Source organism: Triticum urartu, chromosome 1A (assembly GCF_056163025.1).
Source record: "Triticum urartu cultivar PI428250 chromosome 1A, HENAU_Tu73, whole genome shotgun sequence".
Lineage (NCBI taxonomy): Eukaryota > Viridiplantae > Streptophyta > Magnoliopsida > Poales > Poaceae > Triticum > Triticum urartu.
The window spans coordinates 346,629,787-346,643,359 of record NC_141873.1 but is presented as its reverse complement, the minus strand read 5'-3'; positions in this window follow the sequence as shown (position 1 = coordinate 346,643,359).

The following is a 13,573-nucleotide window of genomic DNA, read 5'->3' as shown; positions in this document are numbered from 1 at the left end:
TACGTGAGGTCATGGTGCTCGGTGGTTGGCCTTCCCCGGCTATAAGTACGGGGCCGTGCGGGCTCCGCCAGTTCACCCCTTTCCGTTACTCCTCCTTTTCTTCTTCCTCATCCTTGCTTCCTCTTGCACCAATGGCACCGATCCGCCGGTTTTCAGCTGAGGAGAAGGGAAAGGCCCCCAGAGAGGGTCCTGACCCTCTCTCGCCGAAGAAGCGGCCAATCCTCTGTCACCGGGACGAAGGCGCTTGGCAGGTGGTGTCGAGGCCGTGGTACAAGCGGCCGCCGCCTGGGTTTCCGCTGCCCTTGTACGCCCGCGTTGTAGGCCCCAGGGTGGAGGGTGCCGAGCAACACCGATAGCGTCACCGCCGACGCCGGCGAGTCACAGTGGTGCGCGTCGTCCCCCTGGAGTCCACGCACAGTGCTCCTCTCGCGAGCTCGTGCTCCACGCCGCCATGCCTCCAACTTCGTGGATCCGCCTTCCTCCCTCCTTCGCCTTCGAGATGCCGCCGAGTGGGGCAATGGAGCTCTGGCTGCAACACGCCGACTGTGGCACCCCTGCAACCGGAGCGGAGGTTACAATCGTCGCTCCGGGAAAGGTCTTCATGACCCGGGGCTGGGGTGAGATTGCCCGGGTCTGTCGCGCAGACGGCGCCTTGGTGATCCATATTGAATACGACGACGCCTCCTTGATGTTCTTCAAGGTCTTTGATGCAGAAGGACGCCGGCTGGAATGCTGCCCTAAGGGAAGCGGCAGTGGTGACGAACTAGCGAGGACCATCCCCGCCCATTGGTCCTCCTGCAGCTCCTCAGGAAGTAGCGGAGGGACTGAGGGCTTCAGCGGCTCCCCCGAACTCCTCGCGACCCCGGAGACGAGCGACGACAGCTACGAGCCTCCGAGCTCGCGCCGCGCTCTGAGTGGGGCAGCTGCATCGGGCCGCCGGCGCCACTGATCTGGATGGGATTGGCGCCGGCACTGGGCATCCCACTGTTGATGATGGCGCCACTTGGGGAGGTGCCAGCAAGTAGCGTTCCTTAGGGTCAACACCTTTTGTTCCCTGTGAGGAATTAAAGCAACACCCCGCGGGGGTATGTAAGGCGTCTGCCGTGCCTTTTGTAAATACTATATCCTTAATATGAATTGGCGTGAGGTGTCCGTCCTGTTCCGGCTGAGCTCCCCCTTTCTATCCTCATGAGGACTTGGCGCTCTACGCTGACAGGTCCCAGTCCCCAGGCAAGCTTCAGCCGTCGCTGGTATGCCAGGTCGCGATGCCATGGTCAAGGCCAGGAGGTGAGTGGCCCGAGGTCCGGTAAGAGCCCCCGAGTCGCGATGCTCGGGAGGTCCCCTTTAGCACTCAAGCAATCCTTGCTAGGCGAGAAAGGAAGGTAGCGTCACCGTGACAGAGTTGCACTAGGCGGGGATTTAGCGCTGCGTTGGTCTAGCTCTTGCGAGGGCGCGAATTATCTTGTGCGTCTGATGTAGTTCCTCGGAGAGGCGCCCGACCCGAGAGGCGGTGGCCGAGGTACTGCTGGGTGAGGCCCTCGCGAGCTTCTTCCCACTCCCCCGCACTTTCCTTAACGCTCTACGTCCTCAGATCCCGGCCCTCGAGCGAGCTCAGCCACCGCTGGTATGACAGGTCGCGATGCCGTGGGTCAAGGCCAGGGGGTGAGGGCTGGAGAGCCAATGAGAGCCCATGAGTCGCGATGCTCAGGCACCCCCCTTTTAACGTGCAAGCGGTCCGTGCCGAAGAGTGGGAGAGAGAGCTCACGATGCCCTCAACATTGCTCCTGGATTAGGTCCTGCACACCAATCATGAGGAGAAACAAGGCCTGTCGTTACGGTCGCCGGCCAACCTATGGTCACTCTAAGGGAGCGGTCAGGGCACTGATGGCCTGGTGAGGTGGCGCCGTGCGGGGCTGCCACGGCCAGAGCTCGACCACTCAGGTTTAACAACGCCGCAGGGACGGACCCGTGCGCACGCGCCGTGCTAGAGCGAGCGGCTCTTCAGATGGGCGTCGATCGAGCAGGTGATTAGGTCAGGTATGTTAAGCACATAGGAAATCCAATTTCAAGCAAGCGCAGGTAAAAGCAACCGCCGCTGGGTCGGGCCCGAGTGGCGTGGGGATGATGCAGCCTGAGGGGCGCCCCCAACAAGGTAAGTAAAGAGCATAACCAAAATGGATACATGCCGCGGGGACGGACCCCCGCGGCCTGGGAATGGTGCAGCCCTGTGGGCGCTCCCAGCTGAAAGTAGAACTCTGAAAGATGTCACCTGGTGCCGTTGAAGATGAAGTGATGCTGAAGAAGTGAGCGATGCGCGGTGAAGACGTCGGCCCTCACGAGCCCCCAGGCCCAGGGGCCTCAGGAGGCTCCGGTGGCACGTGCAGGTCTTCGGGGACCATCGCCACCTCCGCCAGGACCGCGTGATGCCTGACCTCTTGAGCCTCCAGAATGCTCCTCAATAGGCGCTGATGTGCGGCGACCGCGCTCGGCAGGCCGAAGGGCATGCGAACGTAGCTGTGAGGTGGTCCCTCGCAGCGCCCTACGGCCAAAGGCCATAGGCGCTCCTGGGACGCAGCTTGGTTGAGCCCTGGTACGTCGACGCAAGTGCGCAGTCCTGCATCCTCGCCTGGGTGTGGGGCCACGGCAGGTAAGCGGCGGCTGCCGTGCATGACTCTGGACTCCTGTAGCTCATGGGTGTTCCTTGCGATGAACTCCTGGGGGTTTGGTCTCCTTTGACTTGTACCTTCCTGAGGGAAGCGTGCTTGAAAGCACCCCTCCAAGTGGTGCCCGAGCGCCTCCCCCGCGACCTTGGCAAGGTCGGCGGCTCTCCAAGAGAGAGCCCCCGAGCCCTGCCTGAGGAGGGCGTCGGGCGCGCCTTCCTATGCGTGAGAGGGTGGCGCTCCCTGATCGGGCGCGAATCCTGACGCGATACCTCCAGAGGTGCCTGCCTCCTTGTGGCTCGGGCCAGGTGAGGTCTTCTTCTTCTTGAGGGTCGCCTCGGGAGGCCTCCCACTCCCGTGATCTGGGTCTTCGATTGCTGCGGCTTGGAACGCACGCTCGAGCGAGCACACTGCGTCCCTTTCTTCACAAGGTATGGTGACGACTCCACCACTTCCTGGCATCTTGAGGACATTGTAACCATGGTGAGTCACCACCATAAACTTGGCTAGGGCTGGGTACTCGAGGATGGCGTTGTACGGCAGGCGGATGTGAGCGACGTCGAAGTCGATGAGCTCGGCGAGGTAGTTGTTGCGGTGCCCGAAGTTGACCGGAAGGTGAACTTGCCCAATTGGAACAGTGGAACCATCGGTGACTCCTGAGAAAGGCTTGGTCGGCTGAAGCTGGTCGTACGGCACTTGGAGATTGTCAAACGTCTCAACGGACAGGACGTTGAGTCCTGCCCCGCCATCGATGAGAGTCCTGGTGACTTGCACGTTGCTGATGACTGGGGAGCAAAGCATCGGGAGGACTCCGGTTGTTGCCGCACACTTGAGCTGATCCGCGGAACTGAACGTGATCGTGCACGTAGACCACCTGAGAGGGCGCGTGGCCTCAAGCTTGGGAAGGACTGCATTCACCTCGCGAGCAAACTGCTTGAAGATGCGCTGTGAGGTTGGGGCCTGGGCGCCACCCAAGATGCAAGCAATTGCACGCGGCTCTTGGAAGCGTGGGGTCTCATGTGTTTAAAGGAATTGGGATGGGGTCCACTGGCTGGAAAAAATAAATTAACAAGCGCACATATAGGAGAGTCAAACTTTAGCTGTAGAATGCTGAGATGTAAACGGAAAATAAGTTTAAATATAGTAAGAGTCCAGTATGTTTGGAAAGCTTGTGTCCGTCTAATTACTCTTAGATGGGTTGGCTATACTAGTATAAGTAGCCATAGTACGGTCAAGTAAAGGCAGATTATTTTTTATGAAATAGACGTGATGTGTTTTTCAAGGTAGACACCCATATCAAGTTTTGGAAGGATCTTTAGAAAACCTCTGTGTTGCCATTTCTCTTCGTGGAAATCGTTTTGCGTGTGAGTACCTTCGTCAAGATTGGTTTTCTCATGCTGGACTGCAAGGTTCAAACCGTCTACTTTGCATCGCGTGCGCTACTGAGAGGTTGCTACTGCTGGTGGTGGAGTGTCGTCAAAGATCGGGCCGGAACAATAGATCGGATCTCACCATCGAAGTTCGTTCTACATCAGGTGGTATACAGAGCCAAGGTTGTTCACCGCACTGCGGAGGAGATGACTGCATTATCATGGAAGCTAAGTTATGGATTTCAATTAGAGGAGGAAGGTGGATGGGATGGTATTTTTCATAATCGCATTGTGGTCCAAGAGAAATCATGTGCCATGACAATCAACCACATGAGTTTGATCAACAGTGCAAGCATCGAGCTGGTGGAGAAGCTTGATCTACCAATGAAACCACGAGCACAACCATACTTGTTTTGTTGGGGTCATGAGGAGTTCAGTGTCACACATCAAACCAAGGTACCGTTTTTGTTGGGAAAATATTTTTGCACGGTTTTGTGTGACGTGATTCCTGCACCGATGGTTTCATGTCACTTATTGTTGGGCAAGCCATGGTACAAAGAGCATGATGTTGTGTATGATTGTCAAACACACATATATATACCGTCAATAAGGGTAGGAAGTACGACATTGTGCCCATGGGTCAGGACCGTTTTATTGCTTGGAGGAGAGAACATCAGAAGAAGATAAAAGAAGATGAAGATGCAAAAAGAATATGGTCGAAGCTACTGAAAGTTCTGTGGTCATTGTGCAATCAATAGATGGAAATATTACTAAAAAAATGACAAAACCGAGGACGGTTTTCCTTCAAGAGGGAGAGGATGATATGGACACAATGACCATTAGTGTTTTCAAGGTTCATGAAACTTTTCTGCACATCGAGGGTTTACGGACCGAAGATGCATACGTAAAAAAGAAAATTTGTTCTGATGGGAATTATCAAGGAGAACAAGCATTAGTTGTTGCGCATGCAACATGGCGTACAGAGTGAAAACAAGTTGTCAAGAAGCACCATGTTTGAACATGCATGGACGTCAGGATGCATGCAAGCTGATGAGTTGAGCCAGTTTGGAGTTTGTGTTGATCTTCTGAACCATATAAAAGTACAACCCGGGTATTATTATTCATATACATGGCCATCGGTTCCGGCTATAATTAGGCCTAACCAGAAGTTCTATTTCCAAATGATGCATCAGGTGCAAACAATTAAAAGGAAACATCTAATCTAATGGTATTTCTTTGGACGACCAAGACCACGAGAAGAGACGAGCATTGGGAAGTTTCTCAGGTGGGGTCTCATGTGTTTAGAGGAATTGGGATGGGGTCCACCGGTTGGCAAAAATAAAATTAACAAGCGCACAAACAGGAGAGTCAAACTTTATCTGTAGAATGCCGAGATGTAAAAGGCAAATAAGTTTAAATATAGTAAGAGTCCAATATGTTTGGAAAGCTTGTGTGTATCTAATTATTCTTAGATGGGTTGGCTATACTAGTATAAGTAGCCATAGTACGATCAATGTAAAGGCAGGTTATTTTTTATGAAATAGACATGATATGTTTTTCAGGGCAGACACCCGTATCAAGTTTTGGAAGGATCTTTAGAAAACCTCTGTGTTGCGATTTCTCTTCGAGGAAATTGTTTTGCGTGTGAGTACCTTCGTCAAGATTGGTTTTCTCATGCTGGACCGCAAGGTTCAAACCATCTACTTTGCATACATCGCGTGCGCGAGTTAGAGGTTGCTACTGCTGGTGGTGGAGTGTCATCAAAGATCGGGCCGCAACAACAGATCGGATCTCGCCATCGAGGTTCGGTCTACATCAGGTGGTATTCGGAGCCAAGGTTGTTCACGGCACTGCGGAGGAGATGATTGCATTATCATGGAAGCTATGTGCTACCTCTTGAGCACTGTGTTGGTTTTCCCTTGAAGAGGAAAGGGTGATGCAGTAAAGTAGCGTAAGTATTTCCCTCAATTTTTGAGAACCAAGGTATCAATCTACTAGGAGATCACGCTCGAGTCCCGCGCACCTACACAAACAAATAAGAACCTCGCAACCAACGCGATAAAGGGGTTGTCAATCCCTTCACAGTCACTTACGAGAGTGAGATCTGATAGATCTGATAAGATAATACTTTTTGGTATTTCTATGATAAAGAGAAATAAAGATGCAAAGTAAAATAAACGGCAATAGAAATAGCTAAGTGTTGGAAGATTAATATGATGGAAGATAGACCCGGGGGCCATAGTTTTCACTAGTGGCTTCTCTCAAGAGCATAAGTATTACGGTGGGTAAATGAATTACTATCGAGAAATTGATAGAATTGAGCATAGTTATGAGAATATCTAGGTATGATCATGTATATACGCATCACGTCTGTGACAAGTAGACCGAAACGATTCTGCATCTACTACTATTACTCCACACATCGACCGCTATCCAGCATGCATCTAGAGTATTAAGTTCATAAGAACAGAGTAATGCTATAAGTAAGATGACATGATGTAGAGGGATAAACTCATGCAATATGATATAAACCCCATCTTTTTATCCTCGATGGCAACAATCCAATACGTGCCTTGTTGCCCCTGCTATCACTGGGAAAGGACACCGCAAGATTGAACCCAAAGCTAAGCACTTCTCCCATTGCAAGAAAGATCAATCTAGTAGGCCAAGCCAAACTAAAACTTAGAAGAGACTTGCAAAGATAACCAATCATACATAAAAGAATTCAGAGGAGATTCAAATTTTGTTCATAGATAAACTTGATCATAAACCCACAATTCATCGGATCTCGACAAACACACCGCAAAAGAAGATTACATCGAATAGATCTCCAACAAGATCGAGGAGAACTTTATATTGAGATCCAAAGAGAGAGAAGAAGCCATCTAGCTAATAACTATGGACCCGAAAGTCTGAGGTAAACTACTCACGCATCATGGCAGAGGCTATGGTGTTGATGTAGAAGCCCTCCGTGATCAATGCCCCCTCCGGCGGAGCGCCGGAAAAGGCCCCACGATGGGATCTCGCGGGTACAGAAGGTTGCGGCAGTGTAAATAGGGTTTTGGCTATGTATCTGATGTTTCCAGGGTATATGGGTATATATATAGGAGGAAGAAGTACGTCGATGGAGCAACGAGGGGCCCACGAGGGTGGAGGGAGCGCCTGGGGGAGGTGGGCGCACCCCCTGCCTCGTGCCTTCCTCGTTGATTGCTTTACGTAGACTCCAAGTCCTCTGGATCACGTTTGTTCCAAAAATCACGTTCCCGAAGGTTTCATTCCGTTTGGAATCCGTTTGATATCCTTTCCTTCGAAACACTAAAATAGGCAAGAAAACAACAATTTGGGTTAGACCTCTGGTTAACAGGTTAGTCCCAAAAATAATATAAAAGTGTATAATAAAGCCCATTAAACATCCAAAACAGAATATAATATAGAATGGAACAATCAAAAATTATAGATACGTTGGAGACGTATCAAGCATCCCCAAGCTTAATTCCTGCTCGTCCTCGAGTAGGTAAATGATAAAAACAGAATTTTTGATGTGGAATGCTACTTAGCATAATTTTCAATGTACTTCTCTTATTTGTGGTATGATTATTCAGATCCAAAAGATTCAAGACAAAAGTTTAATATTGACATAAAAATAATAATACTTCAAGCATACTAACTAAGCTATTATGTCTTCTCAAAATAACATGGCCAAAGAAAGTTATCCCTACAAAATCATATAGTCTGGCTATGCTCTATCTTCATCACACAAAATATTTAAATCATCCACAACCCCGATGACAAGCCAAGCAATTGTTTCATACTTTTGATGTTCTCAAACTTTTTCAATCTTCACGCAATACATGAGCGTGAGCCATGGACATAGCACTATATGTGGAACAGAATGGTGGTTGTGGAGAAGACAAAAAAGGAGAAGATAGTCTCACATCAACTTGGCGTATCAACGGGCTATGGAGATGCCCATCAATAGATATCAATGTGAGTGAGTAGGGATTTCCATGCAACGGATGCACTAGAGCTATAAGTATATGAAAGCTCAAGAAAAGAAACTAAGTGGGTGTGCATCCAACTCGCTTGCTCATGAAGACCTAGGGCATTTTGAGGAAGCCCATCATTGGAATATACAAGCCAAGTTCTATAATGAAAAATTCCCACTAGTATATGAAAGTGATATCATAGTCGACTCTCTATGATGAAGATCATGGTGCTACTTTGAAGCACAAGTGTGGAAAAGGATAGTAGCATTGTCCCTTCTCTCTTTTTCTCTCATATTTTGGGCCTTCTCCCTTTTTTTGGCCTTTCTCTTATTTTTTCGTCCGGAGTCTCATCCCGACTTGTGGGGTAATCATAGTCCCCATCATCCTTTCCTCACTTGGGACAATGCTCTAATAATGATGATCATCACAATTTATTTACTTATAACTCAAGAATTACAACTCGATACTTAGAACAAAATATGACTCTATGTGAATGCCTCTGGCGGTGTACCAGGATATGCAATGAATCAAGAGTGACATGTATAAAAATTATGAATGGTGGCTTTGCCACAAATACGATGTCAACTACATGATCACGCAAAGCAATTATGACAATGATGAAGCGTGTCATGGTAAACGAAACGGTGGTAAGTTGCATGGCAATATATCTCGGAATGGCTATGGAAATGCCATGGTAGGTAGGTATGGTGGCTGTTTTGATGAAGCTATATGGTGGGTGTATGATACATGTGAAAAGTGCACGGTATTAGAGAGGCTAGCAATGGTGGAAGGATAATAGTGCGTATAATCCATGGACTCAACATTAGTCATAAAGAACTCATATACTTGTTGCAAAAATCTACAAGTTATCAAAGCAAAGTATTACGGGCAATTCCTAGGGGGATAGATTGGTAGGAAAAGACCATCGCTCGTCCTCGACCGCCACCCATAAGGAAGACAATCAATAAATAAATCATGCTCCGACTTCATCACATAACGGTTCACCATACGTGCATGCTACGGGAATCACCAACTTTAACACAAGTATTTCTCAAATTCATAACCACTCAACTGGCATGACTCTAATATCACCATCTTCATATCTCAACACAATTATCAAGCATCAAAATTCTCATAGTATTCAACACACTCATAATAATTTTTTCTTACTAATCTTGGATGCCTATCACTTTAGGACTAATTTTTATGATTCAAGCAAATTACCATGCCGTTTTGTAGGACTCTCAAAATAATATAAGTGAAGCATGAGAGAACAATAGTTTCTATAAAACAAATCCACCACCGTGCTCTAAAAGATATAAGTGAAGCATGAGAGCAAAAGCTATATAGCTCAAAAGATATAAGTGAAGCACATAGAGTATTCTAATAAATTCCGAATCATGTGTGTCTCTCTCAAAAGGTGTGTGTCAGTGTCAAAACCGGCGGATCTCGGGTAGGGGGTCCCGAACTATGCGTCTAAGGCGGATGGTAATAGGAGGCGGGGGACACAATGTTTACCCAGGTTCGGGCCCTCTCGATGGAGGTAATACCCTACTTCCTGCTTGATTGATCTTGATGATATGAGTATTACAAGAGTTGATCTACCACGAGATCGTAGAGGCTAAACCCTAGAAGCTAGCCTATGATTATGATTGTTGTCGTCCTACAGACTAAACCCTCCGGTTTATATAGACACCGGAGGGGGCTAGGGTTACACAGAGTCAGTTACAAGGGAGGAGATCTACATATCTGAATTGCCAAGTTTGCCTTCCACGCAAAGGAGAGTCCCACCCGGACACGGGACGAAGTCTTCAATATTGTATCTTCATAGTCCAACAGTCTGGCCAAAGGATATAGTCCGGCTGTCCGGGGACCCCCTAATCCAGGTCTCCCTTAGTAGCCCCTAAACCAGGCTTCAATGACGATGAGTCCGGCGCGCAGATTGTCTTCGGCATTGCAAGGCGGGTTCTTCTCCAAATTCCGAATACCTGTCGAGTAGTGTTCGGCTTCCCATGAATGTTGCACTCCTTGGCTTCTGCACCTAATAATGGTTATCCTCCACATGTTGAGCGAATGCGAGAAATCGGGGCATTTTTACACTTGCCACCCTAACCATGTGAGTGAATCGTCTATTTAAAGAGGCGGGGATCCTCAGATCCAGATCACACCATCCTCCCACAGCGAGTATCCATCGGAGCGCGCCCAGAAAAGTCCATCCCATCATGGCCGGCCATCGCAGCTCCTCCTCTCGCTCCCGTAGCCCTAAGCCAAGCAATTGGAAGAAGTGTTCCGTCCCCCACAGCCAATTAGTAGAGTTATAGACCCAGGGGTTTCTCCCTCTAGCGTATATGGTCCCCGTTCGAGCCGGACTTGCCACTTACAACGGCGGGGAGCAAGCGGAGAGCTTTCCCAACCCATCCATGGGGGAGCGGGTATGCCTTGTCCCTTACTTATTAAGGGGGCTTGGGTTTCCAATCCATCCGTTCCTCCGCGGGCTCCTGGAGTTCTACGGCCTCCAGCTGCATAACTTTACTCCCGCCTCCATATTACACATCACTGGCTCGCCCTTTGCGAGCTGTTTTTGGGCTGCGAAGCTCATTTCAAGCTATGGAAGAGGCTATTCTGCCTCATACCCCATACACAGGAGGGGTCAATATATCAAGTGGGCGGAGCCGAGATATGGTGCATCGCCGGGACCGGATACCTGTCCGGTACTCCGAAGAAGACATCCGAAGAATGGCCTTCGGAGTGGTTTTATATGGAGGACGTCCCCCTTACGGACCCTATTCGGATGGGCCTTCCTGAGTTCAATAACGCCCCTTTGAAGAAACGCCGCAGCTGGCGCCCTCGGAGCCCCCAGGAGGAAGATAACAGAGAGGTCCTTTACCTGATGGGCCGGATAAAAACGCTAGCCACATCAGGATTGAAAATAATTGAGGTTATGTCAATATGTATACTGCGGGGGGTGCAACCACTTCAATATCGGGGACAACCCATGTGGCACTTTAATGGAGAAGACGATGCCACCCGCTGCGGTCGTAAGGGACCGGACTCCGTCGCTGCTCTAGCGAAAATATTGTCCGATTTATATAAAGGAGAGGAGGAGGAGTTCATCCGCATTAAGCCACGGGATGGATTCTCCATGTACAACCCCCCAAACTGGGTGAGCTGCTACTTTGTACTCCAGACCTTCCCGCATTCTTCGTCATAAGTTTTTACCTTGCTATCTCATAGCAAGAACTGTGAAAAGCTGTGAGGGAGGTCCACAGCCTGTCTCCACAACCAGAGGACCTTGACCGGGCCCTTGACCCCAGACTCGAAGAAGATCTGGACACATTTGTGGAGCTCATCGACAGGACGTTCTATTAGTTAAGCTGCAATGGTGCTTTGGTGGCCATCATAGCCGATTATCCTAGACTGCTCCCTGCATCGCATGTAAGTAAAACCGGAGTCCCAACTTCCGAGAAGGTTCCCTTTTTTCGCACTTCACCTACCGCACACATATGGTGTCTTACAGGGAAGGCCCTCGGGACGCCATGCCGAACCCGCAGTGACTCACCAACAAGGGGCACCGGAGCCGGGTAGGCTTAAAAGGAAGGCGGTCAGGACTGAGACACCATCACAGAGGTATGAAAAAGAACCCCACTCCATGGTTGTCGTATTTTAAAATATAATAACATCCATGGTTCCTGGCAGGAAAAACGCTCGCCGGACCATATCCGGAGAGCCTGCTGGCCAAGCCTCCACCAGCCGGGCTCCAGAGCCAGACTTAGAGGCACACGCTAACGTGTGGCCAACACCGGATGTTCCTCCTACAGAGGATGCGGATAGGATGTCCACTACGAATTACAAACTGGAGAGTGCCATGAATCACAGGCGTCGTCGGGCCGTACTCCGCGACGCTTGTTTCTCTCAAGAGGCGTTCGATGCCTTCAACTCAGGAGATGCGTACATCTGAGCTGCTCAAAATGGTCTTGCATGAGCCAGGGACCAGTATGTAAAGGATATACATGTAAGGAAATCTAATAATTATGTATATCAGTAGCCCCTGAGACTTGAAACAGTTGGCACAACTGATTTAAGGATCATTGTTTGCGTAGGTTCTTACGGAGAAGAATACCCAGTTGTCTCAAGATCTGGAGGAGTGCAAAGCCCAGCTACGGGCCGCAGTTGCCGCAATGAAGGAGTCCGAGAAGGCCCCATCTGGTAACACTTGTTTCTATCTAAAAGAATGACATGTACCAGATAGTATTCGGCATGCATGCAAATCTAAAAATAGATTCTGCAAATGATCCCGGAGTGAATCCGGAGGTCGTGCGAGGGGATGAGCAACATGCTCAACGACAGCTAAAGGCTGGTGAGCGCATGCTTATGCAGGTTAGGCGGGAGAAAAACGATCTCCAAGATGCCAATACCCGGCTGGGCGTTGAACTGAAAGATGTTTGGGCCCAGCTTGCTGACTCCGAAAAGGAGAATAAGAGGCTTCGACGCGGCATTTTTAGTAAGTGCTTGAACGAACTTTTATAGAGTTCGGCGAAGAAACCGGCTAATAGAATTATATCTGTAGGTATGCTGACGGATCGTCCCGCAGTGGAGATGCCCGGGTCTGTGGGTGATCTTCTGCCAGAGCTCTCACAACTGCACGAACAAGTTCGGCCGGTGATGCAGGGCATTGCCCAAGCCTTGTGGCCATCCGCCTCCCTGCCAGGAGGCATGGGGGAGCTTGTAGAGATGCTCAAGGGAGCGCGGAGGCACTTCTGATTATGGAAGATATCAGCCTGCCGACAAGGTGCAAGGGAAGCCTGGTCCATGGTGAAGACGTGATATACCAAGGCTAACCCGAACCACATGGCCGAGGTCGGACCTGTGGGGTCTGATGGGAAAGAGATCCCCGTCAGTTTGGTGTATGACCAGGTGAAATTAGCCGCAAAGTATTCCCAATAGGATTGTAGGCTAGACAGCCTGTTGGATGGTATAGAAGAAGAATTTAGTCAGTCTAAGTGACTGTGTACTTCAAGTGACATATATTGTCCCTAGCCGGATTGTAAATCATTTCTCATGGTGGACCTTTTCGCTTCGACCTCCGGACCCGACAGTCTGGAGTGTATCCGAATACCTGCTCAGTTATGTAAAAACCGGGGTACGCGTGGAAACCAGGCGTAGGGGTCATAAGTGCTTGAACAGGCAAGTACCCAACTAGCTATGTTATATTACATGCATAGTAAGAAACATCTTCCAGGGAGAATAGTTCCGTTAAGGGTTCCTTTCCCTGGGTACGCATGCATTAATGTGCATGTTTGAACTGCAAAAAGAGACACATGATATAAACATCTGGGGGCATGTATTACAATAAATAAAAGTCATCTTTTGTTCACCGACCGAATATTCCCTTAAGAACGCTAGCTTTCGGCTTCACCCAGTCTGAGGTACACGTCCGGCTGACCCGGTAGTAACAATCGCAGAGGTGCTCCCCTTATGCCCTAGCCGAATTAACGGGAACGTAGGGCATAAACACAAGAGCCAGGAAACCCATATTGGCCAAAACTTAAGTCATATC